This window comes from Pagrus major, chromosome 12 (assembly GCF_040436345.1).
Source record: "Pagrus major chromosome 12, Pma_NU_1.0".
Taxonomy (NCBI): Eukaryota; Metazoa; Chordata; class Actinopteri; order Spariformes; family Sparidae; genus Pagrus; species Pagrus major.
The window spans coordinates 13,868,031-13,895,510 of NC_133226.1; the positions used below are offsets into that span (position 1 = coordinate 13,868,031).

The window sequence follows — 27,480 nt, forward strand, 5'->3', positions numbered from 1 at the left end:
ACCGGCCACAGCCGTTTTGCGAAACAAGAATGTTGATTGAACTTTATTTTGCTCGGAGATTTGTTTTAATTGGTATCGCCCGCATACATTGACGCCGTGCAGAGGGGGGAGCGTGAGAGGCGTCCTTTGGTGCTGCATGCGAGCAGGGAAGCAAGCAGACGCGAGCTTTTATTGCTGAATTATTTATAAGACTGTCTGGGGGAGAGTAATGCTTCTCTTGGATGTAGAGGGAGTCACAGTCAAGATACACTCCGAGGCTATTTCTAATCGTGGTTTCTCGCCATTTCTTACTCAAATCAAACCCACTTCACGTTTTGGACCGGTCCAAGCTACAGAAATAAGGCGTTCTGTATCTTTTTTCATTTAAAAAAAAAATATTATCATGTTTCTTTAAAGAAGACAAATTAAGAGCTGACAGAAATATCAATGAGTTGACCAACCAAGTTGATTTTCATTCATCAAGCCTTTAAGTCATCACTGTCATTGATGTAGCCTATCAAGTAAAAAAGGACGGGAGAATTTGCTGATTTTCCAGCAATTCTATTAGTAATCACTGCAAATCGGATATCTTTTAGCTTTGGACTTTTAATCGGACAAAATAAGCTATTTAAAAGGCATTGCGATGGATTCTGGGAACTTGTGGACATGTTTCTGACATATTACAGATCGATTCGATCTATTTAATCGATCAAAAATACTTACAGGTTTTTGAATGATGAAAAAATAATCAATAGTTGTCGTCCTAAATTAAATGCTACTGGCTTTTAGTCTATAGCGTGATATTAAGTTGACTGTTGACAATTTCCCGTTTTACTCCAACCTCTTAATGAATAAATAAATGAGAGATAGATAGATACTAAAAGATAATTTAAATAAATAAATAAATAAATAAATAAATAAATAAATAAATAAATAATAAGCTTAAGAAATGAGGAAAGAGAAATAAATGCGGCACACTGCTACGTTTCTGCCTTTTTACAGCCCTACTCCACCGGAATGAATCGAGCCGGGCCGCGCATGCGCACTCCCTCCACCATTCATCTGTAGCTGCTCCCTCTCCCTCCTGTTCCTCTCGTCTCGTGCGAGAGAAGAGAAACCAGCAGGCGGCTCCGGGCTCGCGCTCTCTCTCCCTCGCTGCCCGGTTGTCAAGGCACTGTCAGTCTGTGACTTCTCCTCGTTGCGGCAGGACGGTGACAGCTCCGCTCTGCTTTCTCATTTGTAGCTCGGATTTTCGCCCCTTTTGGATTTCTATGTTTTGGTGGCGGTGGCGGACTCTCAACAGCTTCTTGCGAGCACCGTAAGTCGGTTGATATTTTCCTGTCTAGCTGTGTGGTTTTGTTTTTTTTTCTCGTGTATTTTGCGAGGGCTTTTAACAACGCTCAGCGCTGTCATCCCGAGAGAGGGAACTGAGCAAGCAGCAGGAGTTGTGGCTAATTTGTGTGTTTGTTTGTTTTTTGAATCTCTTGCTAGCTCTTTGCTCGATAGAGTCGGAGTTTCAACTACTTTGTCTCCTCTCTTTCTTTTTATTGTCTTGTTATCGCCTTATTGCCTTTTTTTTCCCAAGGACAAAAAAGAGGAACTTTACACGTAATGGATATAACTTTCATCATGTTTTGAAGATGTTTCCGTGTTGTCCTGAATTATCCTGTGAACAATAGACTCAGATAAGGAGCCCGGAGGTGGCGGTTTGTCTGTCGCTCATCTTTTACAGCAGGTGTCTGATAGCCTACTTCCGCACTGTGCTGCGGGATATGGATCGCATGTGAACCCATTCAAGTCTTTTTTAGCTTAAATGTTGTCTCCAGCTGTTGTTCGGTTACTAGAGGTCCTGCAAGTTGAGCTGTGACAATCGTTTATTTAATATTAAGTAACTATTATTGTGGTTTTGGTATTTCTTTCTCTTCCCCTTATTTCAACCTTCACGAGGCACTGTTTTAGGGAACCAAAAGCAGCCGAAGTAATTGAAGCGTAGTGTTGCATCACAGAGGTGACTTCCTCACACGGTAGCCTGCCTTTCTTTGTTTGGTGTGGGACTGTTTGTTTCTCTGCGTGTGATCAAGTGAATAACAGCGAAAGGGAGAAATGCTGAGCTGCTCTCTCTTCCTGCTGAACCAGCTCGTTGGCATACCTAGTCCCGCTGAAGTGCTGGTAAACCTACACCTTATTTCTCTGCCTGAGAACAACTAGAGAGACCACAACGGGCGTATCAGCTTGTCAGTGTGCAAAGGTCTTCACACCTGTCTGTACAGTACAATGCAAAACTTTCCAAACAGTGCTGAAACAGCAGTGTTGGCAGCATTTCTCTTTCTCATTTGTATTTCTGTACTGACTGACTAATAGAGCTGCATTTGCTCCCTGCTGCTGTCTGCTCATTGTGAGATATGTGGTCTGTGCTGGTTTCACTAGTTCATTATCAGTTCTTTGTGCCCGGTGGTCTCTCGGCTTGACTAATGGCCTGTTGCCTTTGGGTTATTTTTGTTTGCTCCACCCTGCTCCACCCAGTTTCATACGCAGGAGGTGTCCCTGCTAACACACTCAAATGCCACACCTGGCCTGCTTAGATAGAAATGTGGGGTGTCTTTGTTTTAATGCCCTGCCCTTGCTTCACTGGCCTAGATAGAGTTGATTTATTGAGTGGAAACATGCTTCTTTAGTTGTTGCTTGTTACGCCTGTCTAATGCTCCTCTTGTGCTACTTAAGTGGACTTTGTGAGAGGAAGAGATGGAGTTATAACATCCTTGCTTTTGGTAGATTATCAGTGATTTTTCATTCATGCTTCTTTACTTGTGCCTGTCTTTATGTCTCTTTTCTCCGGTGGACTGTAATGGACAAATATCCAGCAGCATCAGCCTTTCAACCAAGGTTGAGAAAGTATGTGTGTGTACCTGTGTGGTTGAGTGTATGCTCCAGGCCCCCATGAGCACTTTCACAGACTCTTTCTCGTAAGCATCGACTTGGCAGTGAACTCTCTATCAGAATCGACCAGATAAGAGGATGAGAAGGAGGGAGAGGGAGCTGGTATTATACGATCACGACACACAATCTGTCTTTGTCTCTTTCTGTATTTCTTCGAGTTTTCCCTTGGTGTTTCTATTTTTCTCATTTCTTCTGGAAAATCTTTTTCTGTTGACACAGCGGACCTGTTCATTGTCTTTGTTTTGTGATTTCTTCTGGTGCACTATTTTTCTCATACGGTTTTTACTTCATTTTTCTTCATTTCTTTGTTTTTCCTATTTTGTTCATCATTTTACATGGATTTCTTTGTCTTCATTAAGACAGACATAGATATAATTTTTTGACTATGTGGATTATTTAGTTAGGTTTAGTTGAGTTGACAATTTGAGAGAGTAGACATTGGCCTGACCATAAATTCAGTGCTTAAATCCATTGACCTTGTTAAATAGATATAGATCAGAATAGAAAAATAGGATTATTTTAAATTTTATATGAAACTGAGCCCGACCGATACTAGATTTTTGGGGCCAATAGTTGGGAGGAAGACATTCAATATTCGATATCGATAAATCAGCCTTTGAACAAAAATTTTTTTTGCAAAGATCACTCAATTGTGATTATCTAACGCTGATAACGGCCAACCAATATCAGTGCTCCAAGGTGCGACTATTTTGGTTGCACATGCGCCCAAAAATCTGTCAAGTGTGACTAAACATTTTCATTAATTGCACCGAAGAGCCTGATATTTACCAAGTCGGATTAAAAAACACCTACAGGGTTGATTGACAGTTGCAGTTTACATATTGTGTTAAGAGTGAGTGCACCTAAATAAAAAGGTTAGGCGCACCAGTGCAACCAGTATGAAAAGTTAGTCTGGAGCCCTGTATTTAATATATCGGTATCTAATCTTACATTTTACCTTTCTATGTTTTGCTTATGGTGTTTGATTTTTCCCTCTATCAAACAGCTGATTGAAGCAATACCAATGGATTTGGATAGCTTTAATGGATTTAATTTCCACTAATGGCACTTACTATGGCCCAGATTAAGGACCACATAGAGAACTGACAACACATATGTACACATACATGACACTGAGCATGTACGGCAAAGACAAACACGCACAGTGATTTTAAACAAATAGCATGTAGTTTGTTTTCAAGTCAAGTCCAGTCAGTTTTATTTACATAGTCTTAAATCAAAAAATCGCCTCAGAGGGCTTTACACTCTCTCCATCCTTAGTTCCTCAATTGTGAAAAAGAAAATCATCCTCCAAAAATGTTTAAAAGGGAAGAGGCCTCAGGAAGAGTAGCAGTTCTATTTAAAAAAAATTAGACTGCCTGATCTTTCTGTCCTTTTTCAGTCTCAAGTTTGTCCTCTTCCCAGTTGTGCGTCTGCTGTCATCTCTCTCTGTCTTCAGCTAGTTTTTCAGCAAGCTCATCCATGTGTAAGTGTCTGTTTTATGTACGCCTGGGAACAGCATCACGATGCCTTGGCTGCACAGGTTCTGGTTTGTTTTATGTTGTGTTCTTGGTTTAAACAGTTTAGAATCTCAGTCACACACACTCAGTAACGCAGAGGACACGCACTTGCATGGGATGTGTCTTTCTCCGGTCTCGCTCTGCAGCGTGTGTGTGTATTCTGGTGCCCGGTGCCTGTCAGCGAAACAGGAGTCTGCCCACCAGTTCTCAGATTCTAGCATACAGCAGCACATTTAGAGTCTCGTCTGGCAAGGAAATGTAGCACTAATCCAATTGGCTGTAGCTTTAGTAAAAGCTTTTCTAATTGGACGATATGGACATCTGGCTGCCAAGGTTCCAGTAAGCACAACAGGGAGTTGGGGAGAGTCCCAGTGGTGCTGTGGTGCAGAAGAGGCTGAACAAAGGGCAGATAGCAGGGAGCATGCTACTGTTTTGAATATTCCTCCACATGGCTATAATAAAGGACCCATCTGCACCCTGCTGACTCAGATCCATCCAGATGACCATATCTCATTTTCAGCTGTGCTGTTTGCCAAGCACACATGCAAATACACACACACGCATGCAAACACACACTCCCCCCACATTCCATCTGCAGGAACAGGAATGGCTTTTGTCACACACAAACATGTTTGAGGAAACATCCTCCTGACCTGTTAAGGAACAAAACCACAAACAGGAATACTGACAGCGTCTGTGTTACAAGAGGAAGAGTGGAGAAACAAAACGCTGCTTCCAACAGCCAGTGCAGCCGTTCCTGTTTCCTTTCACCTCAGTGTGGAATCCAGGAATAGCTCAGAGTGACAGAGACAAGAGATGAGAGAGAGAGAGAGAGACGGTGTGTGTGTGTGAGAGAGAGAGGGAGAAACAAAGAGAGACAGTGAGACAGACTGAGGCACAGAGTGTGAGAGATGGCCATGTAAGGTTTCCTGCACCACAGTTTGCACCACTCCACACAAACGGTGAACCTGAAATGAACTGTTGATGGTTTGGGTTCTCAAGTCACTGTTAACTTGACCTTTGGCCTTGTGCGGCTGCTTGACAATGAAACAAAGGCCACGTTCTCCACAAGATACATTAGGGAACTGACAGAAATAATAGAGTTCCTCCTGTGGAATGGCATGTATTGTTTTCATTCTCATTTTATGCATTTATTAAATTATATGTGCATGTGTGAAAACCCTTTGAAAACAAGTAGTAATATATGTACCAGTCACTGTAGCTTGTTATACAGGTATCCTTCTGATTTATTCTTTTTTGGCCATTTGTTATATGTCTTTGATACTCTTACTACCTTACAGTACTCATAAATTGCCTGTACAATAGTTTAATTTCCTTTTTATGCTTGACAAGAGTGCTATTATGCATGCCTATGGAGAAATTACTAGTAATGAAATCTGTTATTTGGATTCTCGATTTAGTAACCAGTGTCTTGGAAGCGCCTCACTGAAATTTGATTGATTGATTTGAACCTGAATTATTGCAGTTGTTGCGCACACTCTCACACATAAAAACTTCAACAGTCATTGAGCTAAATGTAAAAGGTCAATTGCGAAATTAATGTAGAAGCAGAGTTAATACAAAGTTGTTCAATCTATATCTTATTGTTTTCTCAGGGATTGAGTTAATCGTTTCCTTTAATTGGTGAGACCAGTGAGGAACAAATGACATGCGGAAGAGTGTGTTTGTCATCTTTGCTTTGTGTAAAGGATTGTAAATCAAATATTGACATTTTTATTACCAGGGAAAATGCTCCAGATGGCATTGTAAACCACTTGATGTGGGTTCACACAGATGAAGCTCAAAGAATACTCCCATATATAGTAGAATATAGTACATTTACTCACTTTCTCAGTAAATGTACATGCGCATAGAATAAAATAACATTTTATTAAATAATATTTTGAAAATATATCAACAAAGAAAATTAATTTTCTTATTTTTAGCTGATCAAGCAAATTAAAAAACTGTAAATAATCTAATGACTGTCACACAAAGTCCCTCCTGATCATATACACATGAAAAAAACCTACTGGTGTGTATGACCAACATACTTAACCACATGTTGCACAACTATATGAGTATCACTGATTTAGTAACATAGGATGATGGCCATATCTTTTTGAGGGAAGCTTGCAGAAGTCGACTCTGTCTATTCAATTTCACTTGCTGATGTGATGATGGATTTACCAGGAAAGAGGTTGTTGTGATGGATGTGGGCGAGCAGAGTGAAGAATGTGCCTTTTATATTGTATTGGTAGGCTTGTTAGTGTGCAGTTACACTAATCTGAGTCATTTTAACATGTTAACACTGCATGTTTAACATTATTGATACGGTAAGGCCAGGCTGTGAATATGGAACAAGACAGGAGAGTGTGGATGGAGTGGGTGTTGATACACAGAGGGAAAGAGGATAAGGTGTAGATGGGATTAAGAAGTGGCACATAAGAGGTTATTCTGACAGCTCCTCTTCTCAGAGGCAACCTTAAAATTTACAGCACGCCTCTTGGTTCCAATTCAGTTTGTGATTTTACCCCATCTCTTATTTTTTGCGGTAAATCTCAGCTTCACACAGCACCAGCTTATACAGAAGAAACTTAGTTACATGCTCACCCATAACCTGATTGCTGAGAATACCGAGATGATGTAAACAGCTGGATTAAAGCATCATTATGCAAGAATTGGTATTTTCTGTGACTTGGTCGCCCCTACAGCTTTCGAGTGCAATTTACTTTTACACCACTGTACAAATGGCACCTTCAGTCCCCGATCATGGACAGCTGTACACACGCATTTATTGACAAGGTGAAGGATGCAGAACCAGCAAAGACGACATCCAAAGCAAGTTTGAGATTCACTCTTGTCTCTTGCTTAGTCACTCTCCCTTTTTTCTTTCTTAGCTTCCTCCGTTAAACGTCTTCTTCGGTCTCTTTACCTCTGCGCACTGAGAATACAGAGCTAGCTCCTTCTTATAGCTAGAGAGATTATACCAAACAACCCAAGTTACATAGTCGAGGAATAGGTGTTCGGGGCACAGAGTGGGAATGAATGAGTGTGGAAAGGCGCAGTAGCTGATTATGGATTAAGGCTTCAAAACAATCTCTGTTTCGTATGGTGTGCCACTTCCTCTATTGCACAGAATGTTTTTGTTTTTTTACTACTACAAGCTTGTTCTGTTTTTAAAAGTGAAACTTTGCGTCCTCTCTCTCTCTCTGAGGCTCTTTTTTGTTGTGGTGTGCACAATTCGAAAAAAAAATAGACTAATCTGAATACATGTCAAGAGTGTTACTACATTCTCAATGTCGGTGCGATAACCTGGTTGAGATCATTTTTAGATCATTATAACAGTAATCAGATTACTGCATTCTCTGGCTTAAGCAACTACTGGAGGAGTAATGGATTGGGTGAAGAGAGTGTCTTCTCTGACAGTTTGACAGTTATATGGGAGGCCCATCTGCTCTTTCACTCAACTACTGTGGCTCACTGAGTGTCACCTCTCTGCTCTGACTCGTACACACACACACACACACACACACACACACTCTGACAGCCACACATAACATACAGCATACACATGTTGATAACCCATTTACACCGACCCCGACCGAACTTTCTCTCTCTCTCTCTCTCTCCCTCCCTCCCACACACACACACACACACACACACACACACACACACACACACACACACACACACACACACACACACACACACACACACAACCCTCCCCTATCTGTGTCTTCTAATGTCCCAGCTCTGCTTACTGTGTCCAAAAGAGCTTAGATCAGGGAAACCATAGCTTGCCCTCATTCAGACTTCCTGGAAGATCGGGCTATTTATTCAAACCAAGCAGACCATGTTTAAAGTGTTTTAAACAGGTTGCCAGTTTGAACCCCGGGATGGTTTGACAAATTTGATTGAACCAAGACATTGACAAGGTACCATAGAGCAGGCATTTCCATCCATTTGCTTTAATAGTATATTGTATTATTTTATGATCACTTGTGTATGCTCTTGATTTAATACTTGATTTATCTTTAAAGAGTTAGAAAACCCATCAGCATGTTTTAACTTAGTCATAGCAAATTACATTTGCAACAGTTTGTATAAAGCAAAAGGCTGTTTGTTCATGACAGTGTGATATGCCGTGTTTATGAGCTTCATCTGTCACCTCCATCTTTCATATTAATACATAAGACAGAGCAGATGAAGGGTTGATGGCTACCCTCTTTGTTAACAAACATGAAAATTACTGCCAACTCTTGTTTTTCCTTTTTTTAATGTCTGTTTGTGGTATTTGTTAGTGCCTTGAGAAACATGATCCAGCTCAATCTGCCTTAATCTGCGCTAAACACTGCATGGATTAATTTATTTTCAATCCAAAAAAGCACTTGTTTCCACAATGTGGATATGTGGAAGCCACCATAGCACTGCATATCCATTCATATCACAATAAAATAACAGAGAGAAGTATGACAAGCCAGTGACAAGGTTCCACATGGTGAAATTCAACTGTAAAAAGGCCCATCACATATGAATGTTGAAGCAGTTGGCATTCATATGTGACAATGGCCAATCACTTGTGAAAATGTCCACTTCACATGTGACATTTTCTTTTACGATGTAGAAATTATAATCCACATGTTTAAAAAAGCCAATCAAATATGACTGTATGTCATCATGGTAAGGGGATAGAGGCAGAGTTGAGGATTATCAAAAGGTAGCATAAAAATAACTAGAGTCAGAATTTCTTCTGACTAACAACCAAATCATACATTTTGTGTGCGAGTGTGCAGTAGAGAAGTGCTGAAATACAGCAGGCCTGGTCACTCACTGACCCTTACCTGAGTAAAACCTGCAGTCAGATCTTTCAGGGTTACACTCTAAAGAAATGACTGCGAGTGTGTCTCCATTAGACTGATTGAAAGCCTGTATCTGTGCCGCTTCGACAGGAAACTGTGAGAAAAAGACCAATTTTGAGTCCTTCACAGTTTTTTGCATGAAAAGAATTCACTACACCTTAATTGCATCTCTGAAGAAATGAGGAAAAAATACACTTCACTTCAGCAATGACAGCAATTACCTCAATGATACTTTTGCTTTGTGTGTGTGCATACAGTATGTGTGCCTGTGAGCCATATTTTCTCTCTACTATGATGACCCACTGACCGGTGTTAGCAGATTAATTGCTGCTTTCATGTTAAGCTGTGGCGTATCACCCGTAATTGGTAATGGAGATTATCAGTGTGATGCTGGGTCCCTGTATATGTGTGTGTGCGTGGGGCATGTGAGATTTCTTTATCTGATTAGGAAGTTTATCTAATAAAGTAGGGTTTATGGGATTCTAGTGTCTCTCCCCTGCACACACACACTAACGGCCATTAGTCAAAGAGGATCGCAAACAGTATGCGTGCTATTGACAAAATCATATTGGAAGTATTTCAATGTCTTTGCCTTTGTCTTTGACTGCTGAGATAAACTACGAATTGTGACAGATTGCATCCTTTAATGGGGTAAAAAACAGTATCGTACAGCGTATACAGTATCACTGACAGTTAACTGATAAAATGTTGTGCTAGCAAGACTGGAATGTGTATATATATAACTTCATAACACGCAGAATGTAGAATCAAAGATATTAATGTACAGTAGGTGGACAAACTTGTGTCCTACGCCTCAATGCTACTGAGGTGTATCCACCCGCGTTTGTTGTGCTTGCTAAGAGGACTGGGATAAAAAGCAGTGGATGCAACAGAGCAGCACACACTCACACATACGTACATGCCTGTGAGCAGACACAGCGCTTGCAGAGAAGCTTCATCATATTTCTCCTGAGATCTTTTGGAGGCACATCATCGTCTCACTTCAGCACACACATCAGAGTCTGGCTGACTTGCGTAGCCACCACTCAGCCAGCTGCCTTTGTGTGTGCGTGTGCGTGTGTGTGTGTGTGTGTGTGTGTGTGTGTGTGTGTGTGTGTGTGTGTGTGTGTGTGTGTGTGTGTGTGTGTGTGTGTGTGTGTGTGTGTGTGTGTGTGTGTGTGTTTCTTTGAAAGGAAAACCGAGGGCATGAGAGCGAGAGATGTGTGCAAAAATGTTTGTGTCTTTGCTTGTGTGCATCTATATGGTTTTGCTTGAATTAATAAGCTGCCTCACTTCCTGTTGGTTCCATCTCTATCAGATGTTTTTCATCGTTGCTGGTTTATTGCATTCAGCTATGTGTTGTGCGACACAAAACAGATTCAAAGAGGGAATGTCCTCTGTTTCATGTTAATTAAAATCATGTATCTGTCTTCAGTTCATCTATCATGTAATTTTCAATATATGACATGGACTGTATCATATACACAATGTGTTTGTGAGTATACATATGGCATTTGCTACATTTGTGACAGTACTACTGCAAGTGTAATATGGAACAGTGCAATGTTGAAAAGAAAAGAACAACCACCATTTTGTATGAAAATCTGACGTGATTCAGGCTGAAAGGTGCAATATGTTAAGAATTTTGGTTAAAACATTCAAAAGTTGACTAAAATTATCCTTAGAATGCAAAGGAATAATAATTTTGACGTTGTGACATCTATGTTGTGTTGCAAAGCATGTTTAGCATGCTAACCAGCTAGCCCCGGCCTGTGCCGGTCCACAGCTCCTGTGCTAGTGGCGAAAGGCCAACACGACCCAATCCTCCGAGCTCCCTGTCCTGACTGCTAGCTGCACGGCTAACTGAGCTGAGGCAACGGCAACGACAATTGGTAACAGTAAGCAGTTACTGTGGTGATATGCTGCCCCCTATTTGTTTTCAGTATGAATTCAACAGGTGGCCAATTCTTACATGTTGAATCATTTTGAAAGTTTTATTCACATGACTTTCTTGTGATCTTCCTCACTCTCCGACTCTCTCCCGGAAATTACTGTATAGCAACAGGCTACCAGACGAAAAGTGACTTTCTCTGGGTTTAAACATTGTTGGAAACATTTGGGATAATCTTAGTATACAGCTCAACAAAATGTATAGTAAAGGTTTAGTCAATTTTAGATATCTAAAAGCATAAATGTTACATAATATATCTTTCAATGTATTTCAGATCGTTGTTCAGTCATGACATGCTGTCATTTATGCATTTAGCCCACTCATTTAAACCTAATGTAAGTTAGTGGCTTGCCACATTTCCATGTAGCAACAATGCACCAGTGGATGTTTCTCAAATATTTTGCACTCCGCTGTGGGTTTTATGTGTAGGTGGGGAGAGAGAGAGCCGGATGAAAACAAAATATATAATAAAGATAGTATTGAGGTAAAAAGAGCTTTGTATAGTGTTTTTAGAACGCTGTAAAGCATTTACTACACTCCACACCAACTTTGTTCTGTGAACCTTACCCAGGCCGCTGTGGGATGCACCTTTTTATATTGGAAATGTTATCTGGTCCAACTCACTAGCTTCTCATCGTCAGCTCGTTAGAGCTATAGTCCGACAGCTCCCACACAGCTCTCTCCAAACAGCCTCTCTTGCCAGCCCAAAACACAGAAAAACAGTTGAAACCAGGCAGGCAGGGTGCACCTGTGATTGGACACTGACTTGACCGACAGATGTAACTCATCAAGAGTTCAATTTGGAGAGTTAAACTGACATAGATGTGTCACCAAAGTTATGATATAGCAAACGACATTAGGCTCTATGGTGCCATCAGCTTGGCAGTGACACTATCTACTTGCAGTATAGCTTCCAGGCTGAGTGAGTGTGGGCATGACATTGTGTTTATCAAGTGGGCACCTTCCTTCACAAATGACTCACTGAGTTAGAGACACGACGACACCTCAAGGAGGCTGAACAGTGTCTGCCAGCATCCCTGTAACACCCCCTTCTGTTCCCAATCGCAGCAGACCCAGTCACATCACACTGAAATCATGTCATGATCTCGGTATAGCAGGAACTCCTCTTGCAGGAAGTTGCAAAAGCCTGAGAGCTCTGATAGTAAAGGCTCAGTCACCTCTGTTAGAGCAGCAGCTCAGTGTGTGGAACAAGCAGTCGGGCTCTGCTGAGAGGACCAAGCTGTGCCTCAGCTCATTAGTGATAAAGAGAGGTCTGATATGTCGCTGGGGGCCTTTATTCAGTAAATTTAAAATGAAATCTTAAACAGCAGCCGGTAGAGGAGGGGTAATATGATTTGGTGGTGCAGTTTCAATGAGCAGCAAGTGGGAAAGATAACAATACAAAGACCATGATAGTGACTCATACCCTTTAATCAAAGAGTAGTATGTCTTGTACTCCTTTATAATCTATTGACGCTGCTTGTGGAAAAGGAGCTGTTCACTCCCTAAAGTCAGATAACATACTGTGTTGAGTTTACAAAAAGACGTTTCAAAGCAGAGAAAATGATCCTCTGAGTATTTGTATCCTGTGAGAGGAGCGGCTTTTTTTTTATCAAGAGTGATGTAATGATATACTGTGAGTTGTAATATGTTTTCTAACTCATAACATGGACTATTTGATCAAAACATGTATTTAATGGGTGCTGAGACTTGTCTGCAACTGTTCTTGTTGCTGAGGATGATGTGTGTTGTGTAACTTTGATTTGATCTGCCATACTCCAGAGAACTATGCTGAATATTGGATTTAGTTAGGGATGTTTGCTCTCCATGGTGCTGAAATTTTCAGATTTATTCAGAAGTTAGTAATGATTGTGTTTGATTGAACTGCTTTTGTGCTTGTCAAATCTTTTATTATTTAGGTATTATAACCGGTGCTGTTTCATGGACTGGTTTGCTGTCCTGTCGTATTGATCCACATGTTCAATTTGTGGGAATGTTTTTTTGTTTTGTTTTGTTTTTTTTGTAGTGTGTAGTCCTTGATCCACTTCTGTAGCATCAGGCTTTTTTTCCATATGGCTCAGAACTTTAATTGGGGCATTTTTTTCATACTGCTTAGGACTACTTTTGAATGCATGTTAATTTCATGTCTTAAACCATGACTTATTTACAAGTCTCCTGGAAGTTTGAATAATTAACAGCATTAGTGATAATTTATTGGACCACTTTGTTGATTTCTCAATTGACAATTGACTTAAAGAAAAAAAAAATATGCTGTTTCAGATTCAATTTTTTAGTTTCTTTTTAAAAATTTGGAGGCAATGCAAGTAACGGTACAGATGAGCTGGGAATTATTATTTTTTTGTTTGTTTATTAGCCTATTTATATTTGGGATGATGTATTTTTGGGCTGTATAAATGAAAGATGGGCATTTCATTCTAATTTGCTTCCAGTCTGAGTAAAGGATTTCTAATTTTAATCAGAAGAGAAAAATCTCATCTCTTCATTGATTTTTTTCACGACTGAATAAACAAAGTGACATCAAAGGACAACACAATTTCATACTGTTTTACTTTGTTTATATTTGAAGGACCTTTCTAAGGAGCCACCTTTCTCACTTCATACAGCATTCTTATTTCCCTCTGAGGACAACTTGTTTATTCAGTTTCAAATATTACAGTTTTTATTATTACCTGATAAATATTATTGAGTTTGAATTTCTTTCCAAAACTACATAGCACACCTTTAACTGCATTTACTGAAGTGCCACAAACTCAGACTCAAACTCAGAGTTGGTTTGCATAAATATGCAAAATATTGAGCGATGCAGATGGAGGCTGTAGTTAATTGGGAATCCATTCCTGGTTTTATTTCTGCTGATATGCACCGCTATCTGCAATACTTAATGTCACTTAATGATGACGAGAAGATGCAGACCGCAAAGAGAGATGCAGAAAACAACTTTCAGGCCACGTCAGGGGAAAAAGCAAAATATCACACTGTGTGGAAATGGATTGTCTGAGCATCTTCCCTTCACTGGCAGAGCTGTGTGCCCCTCAGACTGAGGGAAACATCTCCTTTGAGACCCGTTTCGGGATGCTGTTACCGCTGACTGCAACGGACCGACCCAAACAACCAGCATACTCCAGAGGCGAGTTGTTTTCCTAAATGAAATTAAAGGTGCATGAAAAAGAGATCAGCCCGGGCACATTGACTTAGCAGGTGCATGCTGTCTTTATCCTGCCTTAGCGAGGATAGTCAATATTTTTCCTACACCTCTTTTCCTGGACCAGGATCTTGATCGAATCTTAATCGACGTTAGGTTAAGAAATCTGGAAAAATTTGCAGTAATAAGAGAGGGAGGTAAAGGGAAAGCAGTCCCCTGTATTGGCACAGGGGTACAGAGCACAGGGTCTGCCTCTTTTTGCAACAGATCTCACTTGTGTGGTTCAGTATTGATGGGAGTCAGAAATGATGAAACTCATTTTGGGACAGACTGCTGCATTCTGATGTGGATTTTTTGTATGTGGCATCACTCTAGTGTATTATTCATATACATCCTGCTTTCAGCCCTTATCTTTGGCAGATGGTCAAAGAGGAGAGGGCCCGATGATGATGTTGTGAGATGTGTTTTTTCTTTATAATTTTGTTTTAGAATGTTAATTGATGTTGGAGATATTACATAGTTATATCAATTATTCACATCCCTCTGCATTATTCATGGATATTTGATGTCGACAACACTGATTAGTGACCTTTTGCTTGTTCTCCATTTAATGAGTGCCACTACCTTTTGCCAGCTGTGCTGTGTGTTTTTTGGTGATATTGGCAGTTCAAAAGTCTGTGTTGGCATCATATAAGTGGTACCTTGCCAGGTCTACCAGATGATTTTGTGCCTGTGTGCTTGCTGCTGCACTAGCTTTTGTATGTCCAGATGGCCATGTTAGTCTCATGTTATAGTTTGGTTATTTTTATTTACCTTTATAGCCATGCAACAGTCAATTAAATTGTTGAACATAATTATTGCAGCCGTGAAGACTGAATTTGATTCGCACACTTACACAAATTAACTACAGCTGGTCAGAGGACTCTGGGGAAGGAACTTGTTTTGTTCTGAAGGTTGCAGTTACACAGCAGCCAGCAGGTTAATAACTTATTATAGTTAATTTGTTAAATTTAGCCATGCACAACAACACACATAGATGCAGCCAATGTTTGTATTTCTATACCTGTGTTATGTTCTCTGCAACATATATAAGTGTCACAGTTACCATAAATGCATGGAAGTTCCTGTTTCCGTTTCTTGGAAGGGTAACAATATTGCCTCCTGTGCAATGTACACCTCATTTCAAAACATGCGGTCACTTCAGCAGTGCTGAATAGAGCTGTTATCACGGTGGACAGAATTGCATTTCCTCGCTGTGCGTAGTTCTAGTCAGACTTCAGACTTTATCTGTCGATTATGTGTCGGCTGTACTCTAATCTGTGTCTATTTGGTAAGTCGTTTCAGGTTCTGCAAACACGCACAAACACAGGTCTGTAGGTGCAATGTATGTCAGAGTTGGTGGTTTCAGGAAGGTGTGTTTAATTATGTAAGCGTGATGATTCTTTAAGAGCAAAGTCTCAGTAAAGCGGGAAGACTTAAGGTTTGCTGGCTTCTTGGTCAGTCATTAAATGGCTTTATTGTTTTAATGCTTATGGACTTTAAGCTTCTGAGTTAGTGGATTGTAAACAATACACAGGAATGTTTTTGTCAGAAACAGGCAGAGGAAGTTTGCTAAATTATTGTTGGTTTAATCAACTAGTATTTGTTGAAATGAAAGGTAATAGATACGCATAAAACCCTACGTTCTGTACTTGCGGGATGAAGCTTGTGTTATGGAGCTGTGGTTGCAGTAGAGTTACACAGAATTGTCATGGACACGCTCTCATAGTAATATGTTTAATTGCAAGATAGAAATGTTCAGAGGATGAATCACATTGTTTGTTTACAGTAACTTCCAGGTAGAAAACAGCATCTTGCACTAGCTCACACACAATTTAGTCTTTTTTCATGATGTTGTTTCAATGTGAACGCATCTCATTCATCACAAATGCAGGTTTGATGCTTTCATATTTTATTTATAACAACACTTTCACTATCATTAGTTTGGAGGCCTCAGTGCCACTATCCATCAAGATTTTAAGATCTATGAAGTGCTTTCCAAATAAGTGTATGAATCAAAATAAATGACTTATTTTCAGACACTTCTCTACTCATGCACAAAACAGGCCTCATAGTGCTTTCTCTCAGTGACCCTAAGCAGTTTTTGCTGTCAAAGATCTACTGTAGCAACACAGTAGTGCAGTGTTTCTTCAACTCAAGGCCCCCACATGACAAGGATAATATTATGTTTTATATTTATAAGGCTCAACTCAAGTTACTCTTTGGGCCCTGGCTTTAAAAGACTGCAGTGTGCCACTGCACCTTTAAGATATATGGGAGGTATTTAACCTTAAAGCTGTTCTTATGTGTAAACACCAATACAGTAGGGGGTTTAAATGCAAAAACTTGGAAGCCTGGAGGACTGCTGCAGTGCATTACATATGCTGTAGTCAGCTCAGGCTATTTCTGTTACTTGTAGTCAGCCAGCCAAGAAGCAGCCCTGCCCATTTCGGACCAGCCCTGCAGGTTAATCCATTGAGGCCTTGAGTCCTTAATCATTATAAGCTCTGGACTAATTTTAGGTAAATTTAGCTTTATCTGGACCCCTGCATGTCTGGATTCATAGTGGAGATCGGTTAATCTACATATAGTTAACAAGAAAGATTATGAATTAACAGAAGTAAAAGGAACGAAGAGGTGAAGGTTAGCTCAATTATTCTGGAGTAAACCTTCACTGAGAAATTATTTGCATACTCATACTAACCTTTACCAAGGGAATTGACATGTTCTGACTATTTGAGTTAAAGAGCAAATACACAGGTTGGAAATCCCCCAGTGGAAGCGCTCCTGTATTAATTTGTCTTCTAGATGTATTGCTCTTGATAACACACACACACCTAGCGCAATATGTACAGTAGCCTGATAAATAGTGTGCAAAATAGTTAGTATGCTTACGGCATTCTTCATCAATAAAGATTTTAATTACTGCTCAGAATTGCTGACCAGCGCACATTGCATGGTTTATGGGCTACCCTTATAGCTGTGGTGTTGACTGAGGCAACAGTAAAAACCCAGAAACATAGCAGAGTTATTTGGTGCATGGGATTACATTTCATAGATTAAAAACTGTGAGAGGGAAGGCTTCACGGTGTCTTTGTAATTTAGAGTCCATCTGAAAATAGCTGGAATATCTAATAGCATTTAAAATGGTTGTTTTTTTCCAGTTATGTAAACAAATAATCCTTGATCCTCAGATCTTTAACCCACGGTAGATGCATAGGCATTGGAGAGAAGCAGCAGCTGAGTAGGTAGAATCGAGCAAAGAAGAAAAGTCTTAGGAAAAGTGTAAAGATGCCCACATATACATGAACTGGTGATCCACATAGATGTAATATACTATGATAGACAGGTGCATGGCCTGAGATCAACTTAGTCGAGTAAAATCGAGTAAATGTTTGTTTCTGTAAAACCACAGATAAGTTAAAGCTTTACATTTCTTTATGTTGCAACTTTTCAGTTTAAACTTTTTCTCGTCACAACACTGAGCTAATGCTCTGGTTAGGTTTAGGCACAAAAAACACTTAGTAATGGTAAGAGATGACCCAAGTTCCCATGAACAATATCTGGTTTTGGTCGCCACAAACACAGCTGGAAATGTCCCACGGTCGCCCTAAAAACACCTGGTTTTGTTGCCACAAACATGGCTGGAGATGGCCCAACTTCCCATAAAAAAATAAATGGTTCTAGTCGCCACATTCACAGCAGGAAATATCCGTCATTTTCAGAAACGTTTACTGCCATTACTGCGTCGCGGCTGCTGAGATATAAGTAGCATAGATTTTATGGATGGAATGGGATAAAGTCTAGACCAAAAATAGACAAGGTGCTGAAAAACTAAAGAAAATGTGAATGGAGATAGTGCATAAATAATGAGAATTAACAAAATATCCAAAAAGGAAGAGCAGAGACCGAGAAAAAAAATGGCTGACATGAAACGTGAACAGCAGTGTGTGACCAAAGACCATGATCAAAATAATGAGTAACTTGACAACAATATAGCTGTAATTTAATTTGTAAATTAACCAAATTAAAATCAAATTAAACCATGATTTTATAGCCCCATTATATTGCTAGATAATGTTTTAAGGGGTGCAATATCACATTAACTAGTAATTATTAAATGGTAAGCAATTTAGGGCTGATTTTGTGCCACTGATAATACAGACTGCAATATAATAACTTGAGTTAATACACTCTTCTTATTTTTATAAGGTTATCAGTCAGCTCCACCATTATTATCCTTGGTTCAAGATGTGTCACATTGCTTAACTGATGGGTAATTAAATGCTGCATTATTAATATATTAACTGGTATTGCATTACACACCAATTCCCTTCCATCCGTTTAGTGGGATGTGCTAGAAATGTGTATTTACAGTGAGAGAAAAGAGAGACAACGAAAGCGACTGAGAGATCAGGGTTAATTGCAAGAGAGGAACTCGGGAGCAGAATGTGAGAGATGCTTGCAAGAGTATGTGATGAGGTCGAGGCTGTGTTTATTAGCAGAGGAAGGAGAGGATGAGAGTGCAAACAAAGGAGCTACAGACGGAGGACGGGGGGGATGAAAAGATGTGGGAGGGTGGGACAAACTATTAGAGGGATGGTTGGATGGATAGATGGATGCGCAAATACATGAAATGGACGTGCACAGAGAGCCTTAACAGCCTAAGGTGAAGCAAGAGGCTGACTTCTGCTTCGCACTGATACCACAGACTGAAATGATGCGATACCTCTCCCTCTCTCTCTCCTCTCCCCTTCTCTCTCACTGTGGGAATTCTCTGACCCAGTTTGCTCCTCCACCAGGCAGCAGCAGAGTTATTTTTACATATTAACAGGAGACAATACTTTGTCCTCTGCTCGTCCTCCCCTCATCTGTATGCTTCCTTCTGCTCTTCTCCTCCCCCATCTTAGCTGTTTCCATCCTTTCCTCTTGTACCATCCCATGCTTCTATAGAAAAGGGGGGGTCCCTTTTCTATATTTGTCTCCACTGGCTTTGATCCTCTGTCTTCCTTTTGGGATGTAAATGTTCATCAACTCCCTGATTTGTTTGGTACAAGATGGCTGGCTTGATGGTTTGATATTATTATAATATGTTGAGCTATTATGCATGTAAACTAAAGCAAAACCTAAATAATTGTTTTAAACTGTTATTTCAAGATCTCTACACCTGATTCTGGCGACCCCTGTGGACAAAAGCAGAATGAGCACCAATGCCGCCTGTCACAAAGATCTGGCTAGCACATGCATTTGTTTTGGAAGTGATTTGTAAGAAAGAGACAATGTGTGTTTATTACAATATTAATTTTTTAAACAGCTGTTGATGAGGTAATGCATCTATTTGTGGGTATGAAAGATTAATAACTACGATGACGATTGCGAAACTACACCTTACCATTCTTACACTTACAGCTAACAGATTTGGTGGCTTGGTAATAGTCAGTTTCTACTAATGTTATGTCTTCATTACAATAAGCCAACAGCAAGATATAGCTCAGTTGCAAGGCCAGCACAAAGTGTTCATTATATATGTCAGTGGTCCTGCTGCCATCCCACCAGACTACAGAGCAGCTTTTTTCCTCAGGCCGTGAGACTCCTCAAGTCATCCTCAGCACTCCGCCTAAAAAACTAGATTTAATTTAATTTATTTTACAGTTATTTTTATTTTATTTCGTAGTCCTTCAGCTACTCCACTGAACCTGAAGTTTTCATCTTACATCACTTGTTCACTCACTGACCTTTTCCTTTGTATTAAACACTTAACAGTTCACTAGCTTTATAGTTCTATAATTTAAAAATTCTGTGATGCATTGCATTGTGGGATTGTTAGCTGAAAGAACGCTACTTTTTTCAGTCCGTTGTGGGAATTTTTCATGGTACTACTGCATAAAGTTCACACTTTACACATGAGTAAATGTAAAGCACTATACGTATAGTGAATAAGGAGTGATTTCAGACACAGCCAAAGTGTCAGTCCCATCCATACGTTATGCAGATAATATAAACACAGCAATAGAGAAGGTGATGAAAACTGTCAGATTGGTGCAAAATGTAAAAAGTAAGAAAAACAGAGCCCATCTGTAGTTCTCTAGGCCTCTGATGTATCACAAGAGATCACAGTATAATGCTTTATGCTGCTGAATTGATTATCACTTCTTTTAATTCAGAGAGGCGAGTTGGTATAGTTTTCACATATATACATTCTGAGTCCTCTCCTCTCCTCTCCTCTCCTCTCCTCTCCTCTCCTCTCCTCTCCTCTCCTCTCCTCTCCTCTCCTCTCCTCTCCTCTCCAGAGAGTGGTTGCAGGTGTAGACAGGTCATCTATTCGCCTCCTAATGATGATGGATGGCAGGACTGCAGAGAGCGAGAACAGAGAGAAAAGTGGAGCGATGCGGGGGGATAAAGAAATAGCAGAGTAAGAGAAGACTGTGTTTATATTTGTCTGCTGGCGGGCAGATGGTTGGAGTTTTAGTGATATGTTGATCCTCAAGTGTTTGTATCATTCTTGTCATCTACCTGATAGCAAACAAACACATACACATGTATACACCTGTGTGGTGTGCATGCAAGGTGACATCTGGTGTAGTGCATTGAGAAACACACTTCTGAAGAGACACATGCATCTTAAACATGCATGCACACATGCAGTTCCATCTCTGTCAGTCTTGACTTTTCCTCTCACTCTCTCACTCTCTCACTCTCTCACTCACTCACTCACTCACTAACGCAAATACACACACACACACACACACACACGCACACATTTTCTGCCCATCACTAGTGATAGCTTCACAAACAGGGCTTTGCTCTGTCGGCCACCACAGTCTCCCAGAGCCCAATGTGAGGATTTAAAATTGCAGCGCACAGGTAGTCACAGGTAGTCTCCATCACCTAGCACTGGTTGGTAAGCCAGAGATGGTAGGCGGAGCTAATGCAAAAGTCTTGTTTCTGTTAAAATGGCAAAAGTGGCATTGTGTTTTTTCCTGTCTTTGCTAGCATCACAAGCAAACGGTTAATATGAATGAACAAAGACAGAAAAGATTGATGACTGAAGACTATAAAGTTAAAAAGTCCAAAGACCTCACACAGGCAGCACTGTTTGGATCTCTAGGATTCGTGGTCCAAACACACACCTGCGATTACATTTAATCGCCGTAGGTGCCACCAGAGAGAACAAAACAGAGATTTTTGAGATTGTTACCTTCAGAAGCTAGTACCTCGAAGTCTAGGTTTTAATCCTCAATACTTTTTTTTAATAGAAATGTGTTTGTACCAGCCAGCCTCAAAAATGGTCAAGTGCTGAAAGCTGGTGTCAAATTTCTCTTCAAATTAGTAGTCTTCTTCACTTATACTTTGATCAGATAATGCCTGATTTCAATCAAAATATTGAGTAAAGCCACTGTGTTTAGATGCTGCACATTCGCAAAGTTTATATTTCTTGTAGTAAGGTATCAAAAAATCCTTTTTCATCCATTGTTTTCAGTTTATCTAATTGATCAATCGACTCTTTGTCTCGACACTTATTAAGGAGTATCCTAATGTATCCATTTCTCATCAAACAATTCTATCGTAGCTGATACTGAAGAATGCTTTTTTGATATGTGGACAAAAAGGGAGCACAGCCCATAGTCTGCCCCCACAATAGAAGCCAAGCTCTGGCTCTTTAGACATAATGTCAGTGCTGAATGGGAAGACACATGTGGGGTCGCAAGCAATCACATCCACCACACTACAGTTATTTTCTGCCAGAACTCCCTTCTCTCAGCCATCTCACCTCTCCGCTATCTCACACCTTCCTGTCTCAGAAGTCCGATAGGAGTGTGAATGTAAGGTTGACAGATAGGAAGTGTTAAGACCCCATCTGGTGGGGTTATAACACTGCACACACATGCACACACAGACACAGTGGTAAAGTCTCACCCTTCCCAAAGTACTGACAAGGAGGCAGGCTGTAGCTATGGCAACCTAGAGAGAAGGGAAGTGATTGGGCAAGGATTGGATTTGTTAAGAGCTACTGTATGAAGCCTAGGGCGAGACTTAGTCACTCTTTCTCATTTGGTGCATGTGTGCTCATGTGTGTGTTGATACAAGAGTGGGTGAGAGGAGCACAAGGAGTCAAGACATCCTTTGCTTATTCCCCTTCCTGTCTGACTGTCTGCCTTTTTCATGTTCTGTTTGAGCGCCCTGTCAGTTGTCAGGCTGATGTGATAGATCTGGGCTGAGCACAGCATCTACTTACTGCGCCATGGTCTATAAACCTGGAAAAAAGACTGTGAATTGCATCCATTGGTTGCATGCCTAATTGAATGAAATGAAACTCTTCACAGGGGAGATACAAAAAGTGGCCGCAGGGTAACTGTAGCATAAAATAGGCCATATAAGTCCAATGGTTCACTGAATGAGAGGCATATGTTCGTATTTTGCCTTTAGAGGAGTTTTATTACACTCTGTCCTGTCTTATTATTTATCAATCACATAGATTTATGCTTAAATGGCTGAAACAGTTCATTGATTATCAAACTAGAATAGAACTCTGTAAGGTGAATACCTCCACTAAGGCCCAACAGTCCTCTTCATCCACATCAGATTGTATACTCATAGATACCAGCTACCTAAATGCGGCTGATTTTTTTCATCAAGATCCATGTATTATTCCCTGAGAAACTGTCGAAAATGTTGTATTTCACAATGTTAAAGACAGAAAAAGATACAGGATCCATCCCTTTATGCAGATCCAAAAGTGAATGTGGTCTATTCTGGGTTGAGACCCATCCTCCATCCAAGTTTCGTGGAAATACATTCAGTAGTTTTTGTGTAATCCTGTTGTCAGTCACACAGGTGAAAACATAACCTCCTTGGCTGAGGTAATTTTCAATCAATCCAGTAATCGATCAACTGTTTCAGTTCGAGATTAACACTATACTTGAATAGAGGATTCCACGTCTTCTTTAGCACATTAAACTCTTCTCATTATTTTAATTTTGACAGATACAAAACAACCTGTCTGATATAATTACAGCTTGGAAAAATAATGATACAGTATTGTTCTGCATCGCACAGCCCTGCTTTACAATATGCTTCTGTCAGCCACAACTTAGTTATTCAGGTAACATCATGACGTGAAATGCCTATTGTCAAAACCGAACACATCAGAATGTCTTTGGAGCTGTTTTCCATGTTCTTCCCTTGGTGTGTCGCCTCTTATTGGCGGTTCCCTACTGGAAGTTAAACCTCCTACGCTGTGTTAGTGTCAAAGGCACTTTGCACTGTCTTTAGGGTCCTGTGTGTGTGTGTGTGCGTGTGTGTGCGTGTGTGTGCGTGCGTGTGTGTATGTGTGTTCTGCTGCAGAATGGGTTAGTGTTAAACATTTCAGCCCCTGTTCAGTGGTGGATGTCGAGTAATTTGTGAGTAGTGTGATTTTAGGGATCCACGCTTCAATACACAAGTGTGCCCCACAAACCAGCACCAATTGCTGCAGCTGTATGGATAACATAGAGGGGCTCTTTGGTCATGTTTGAAACAGAGCTTTCTTTGTAGATGTCAGATCACAACCAACGAGTGTGAGTGAGTGAGTGAGTGAGTGAGTGAGTGTGTGTGTGTGTGTGTGTGTGTGTGTGTGTGTGTGTGTGTGTGTGTGTGTGTGTGCAGACTTTGTGCATAAATCTATGTGTGAATGAGTGTGTGGTTCAGAACAGTGTTTGCGTTCAGCTGTTATTAAAGCCCGCAGCTTTGCTTACATATAAACTAAACTCTAAAATAATTTAGATGGATGTCTATGTACCTTAAGGAAAATGTTAGCAAAGCAAATTTTGCAGTTTTGCTTAGTATAGTTGCCTTTATCGTTTTTTTTTTTTTATTATTTCTTTTTCACAGAACAAAGTGGGGAGGAACCCTTTGATCAATACTGTAAAGATACAATGCTGAAGAAGCATTACACCGCCTTCCTCTCAAAATTAAAATCGTTCTTTTTCTAATTGGGCTTTGTGCCTTCAGAGAATTTTGAGTTTCTGTTTCAAACCTCAACATAAAAGCTAAGTGTGTCCTTTCAGTTTTCATAGAAATACTCTGAAATGTTTCTTGCATCAAACCTGCAGTATAGCCGAATCATTTTAAGCCTAGAATAGATAAGTGGTTTATTCTCAAACTGAAAAGTTGTGATTCATCTGGTCACTAGATCATTTCTCTTACAAGAGAGCACTATTTGATTTCACTGAACACTTGCTCCTGGGAATAGAGACAAGCAGTCAGCAGTAAATTGCTCTGCAATGGCTGCATCTCTATGAGCTTAAATTGCTTTTATTGTTAAGTGGAAGGAGACAGAGCAATCCTCTCTGACCCACAAGAATTGGGAACAACAGGCTGGACCTGGAAACTCCCTGGCACCTCTCACTCTCTCTTCACTTGTGTGAAACTTCCCTCCCATGTTGCTTCTCCTAACCTCATGTTCTGTCACTGTGCATTAGGCTTGTATCTGCATCTCTTGTTTGACTGGTATTTCCAGCTGTTTCACTCATCCACATGTTCATATTGTCTTCACCTGACAACCGCCATCCACACCGCAGCCACAACCCATCTCACCCCTCACCCTCTAGTTGTTTCCTGATTGAAATTCCCAAGGCCAAGGCTAAGTCAGTGGAGATCTATAGGCCAGCCTGCCTTATATAGAGAGGAAATATAGAAACAGAACCAATTCCAGGACCGTGAGTGTGTGTGTGTGTGTGTGTGTGTGTGTGTCTGTCTGTCTTATTGTGTGTGTCTTATTGTGTGTGCAATGCATGTGCATGTACACAGGTGTGCTTTGTGGGTTAAGAGAGGGATTTGTTCCTCTTAGGTTAGCAGTTCTCTATGTGCTGCAATCTTTGTGGTTGTGCTCCTGTGTATGTTTTTTGAATTGTCTGGTAACCTGCACCTCAGGCTAGAAGATGCACTCTTAACTTACACACACAAACACACACACACACACATACACACAGACACACACATACTGTACATACGCCCACTGGTCTCTGAATTAATTCAGAAAATTGTTCTTTATGTTTTTTTTAAACGCATACAAATCAAGAAGCGTGTACGCAAAAGCATCACCGTAATGAAAACGATTCACAATGGAGATTATCTGGATTAGGATTACATGTCATATTTTTAAATTGAGAATGAGTTTAGGGATACTCTCTCACATCATAATTACTATAAGAGTGTATGAATATTAAAAAGGGATTGTCATTTTAATTTTATTTCACAAATCGAATAGCGAAACAAATTTAGAAATAAATGGAATGGTCTATTATATTTTTATGAAAGTGTTTCACAGGGGGATCAGCTAAATGTGCTTCCCATGACATGTCAATCTCACTTAGGCTCAAAAAGATAAAGAAATCTCAGTGCCCACACTTTCTCTGACTGCAGTATTAATAAAATGAGTCATAAAAAGTCTAAATAAGCAGCATTTCCTGATACCGTGATACTAAAGCCTGGATCACAGTTCAAAGCTAATAACTTCTGTTTTGTTATGTATTATGAAAATGCATATCTTAAATGTTTATCTTTAGAGCTGATAGTGGTGATGATATTACATTATCACATTATGAGCCATAACTTTTGGGGCAGGAGTAAGAACTAAGGGAAACAAGAAGTGTTTGCAACCAATATACATACATCGAAAATGAAAATCTTGGTTTCCATTCTTTGCTACTTTCGCTCCACTGCATTTATTTGAAAACATTTTTTACTAATTACTTCATAGATTCAGATTATTCAGCATTGATAGGGTATTACTTCTGATATGTAAGCAGTCGGATTGAGAGTGAGACCAAGAGAAAGAAACAGGATGCTGCATCAAAATTTTAAATTGATTTAGTTTATCTGCAGTTGGATGCAAAAAACATCGATATTGATCTTCTGAAAATGTTGATTATCAGCCAAGATAAACACCAGGCCGATATTTGGTCTAACCTTAATGTCAACCTAATGTGAACACGGCAATCGCAATCACAATCGTGATAAAACAAACAGGCTGAGAAAGGGTGGTCTGCTTCTAAGCTTACTCAGGTGCAGTTTATTTGTGGTGTGAAAGCAAGCGGACCAACCACAGGATCTTGTTTTGATGCATATGTGATTTTAGCATGATTTCAAAAGCTCATCTGCTATTTGTGAAATCTGTTCGGGAAGCAATCTTGTAATTGTAATATACATAATATGCATGTCAGTGCGGGTATATTTCCTGATTAATAGGTCAAAAGATATTAAACCTGCATCCTTGTATCCAACTACCTACTACATTGTCAGCTCATTTAGTCCATTAAGAAGTGTGCGACAGCCCTGAATCATTAGGCTACAAGACGCCTCCTTTTTGTCCTGTCTCTCCCTGTTAGTCATTATGCACAACACAAGGCCGATTTGCAGTCTATTAATACCAATAATGCTAATAATCGGTTATTTCTTTGTGAGCTCTTTGTGACACAAAAGAACATAAATCTACACATCACGGCTGCATAAACTTCTGTCAGTTGGCAGAGAATGATTTCCCAAAGTGGGTCCTGATGATGCAGGATGAGAATCGCCAAACCTGCCCAATCAGAAGTTACCTTTCAGTCTGTGTGACGTCATGTTTACTCCTTGTTTCATTTTGTAAAATGCCAGTGTGAACAGGAACAGGACTATCTGTTTTTTTCTTTCTCCTGACCAAATTAACATAAGTTACAACCTGACATATTCTTTCTTTAGAAGATTTGAAAATCATTTAAAAGTTCCTATTTGCTTTAAACACCAAACTCTGTTTTGTGTTTGCACTTAATTAAGTGGAAATGAAAAGCTTCCTGTTGAGATTGACTCATACAGCTTTAGTCAAGGAGATAGATGGAGAGCGCTCTGCCCTTTGTCATCAAGCATCGGGATCTCATGCAGCGTGCGGACTAGAAAGCACAACCTTGACCTTGGTAGATGCACAGATGCAGAGACAAGATAAGCAAACAGCATTTTGTTGTGTTCTTGTAGATTTTGTTTATTTTTTGTGTGTTTTTAATTAGATTTCTT

The 27,480-nt window shown here is 40.0% G+C and overlaps 1 protein-coding gene across 2 annotated transcripts in view; it reads left to right on the forward strand.

Moving 5' to 3' along the window:
* Positions 1–1,091: 1,091 nt before the first annotated feature.
* strbp (spermatid perinuclear RNA binding protein) overlaps positions 1,092–27,480 on the forward strand; it is an 80,706-nt gene continuing 54,317 nt past the window's right edge. The window contains exon 1 of one of the 2 annotated variants that reach the window (XM_073477382.1): positions 1,092–1,297. The gene's annotated coding sequence lies outside the window, so the exon portion shown is untranslated. The remainder of the gene's footprint in view (positions 1,298–27,480) is intronic. The other variant, XM_073477381.1, reaches the window with a different exon arrangement.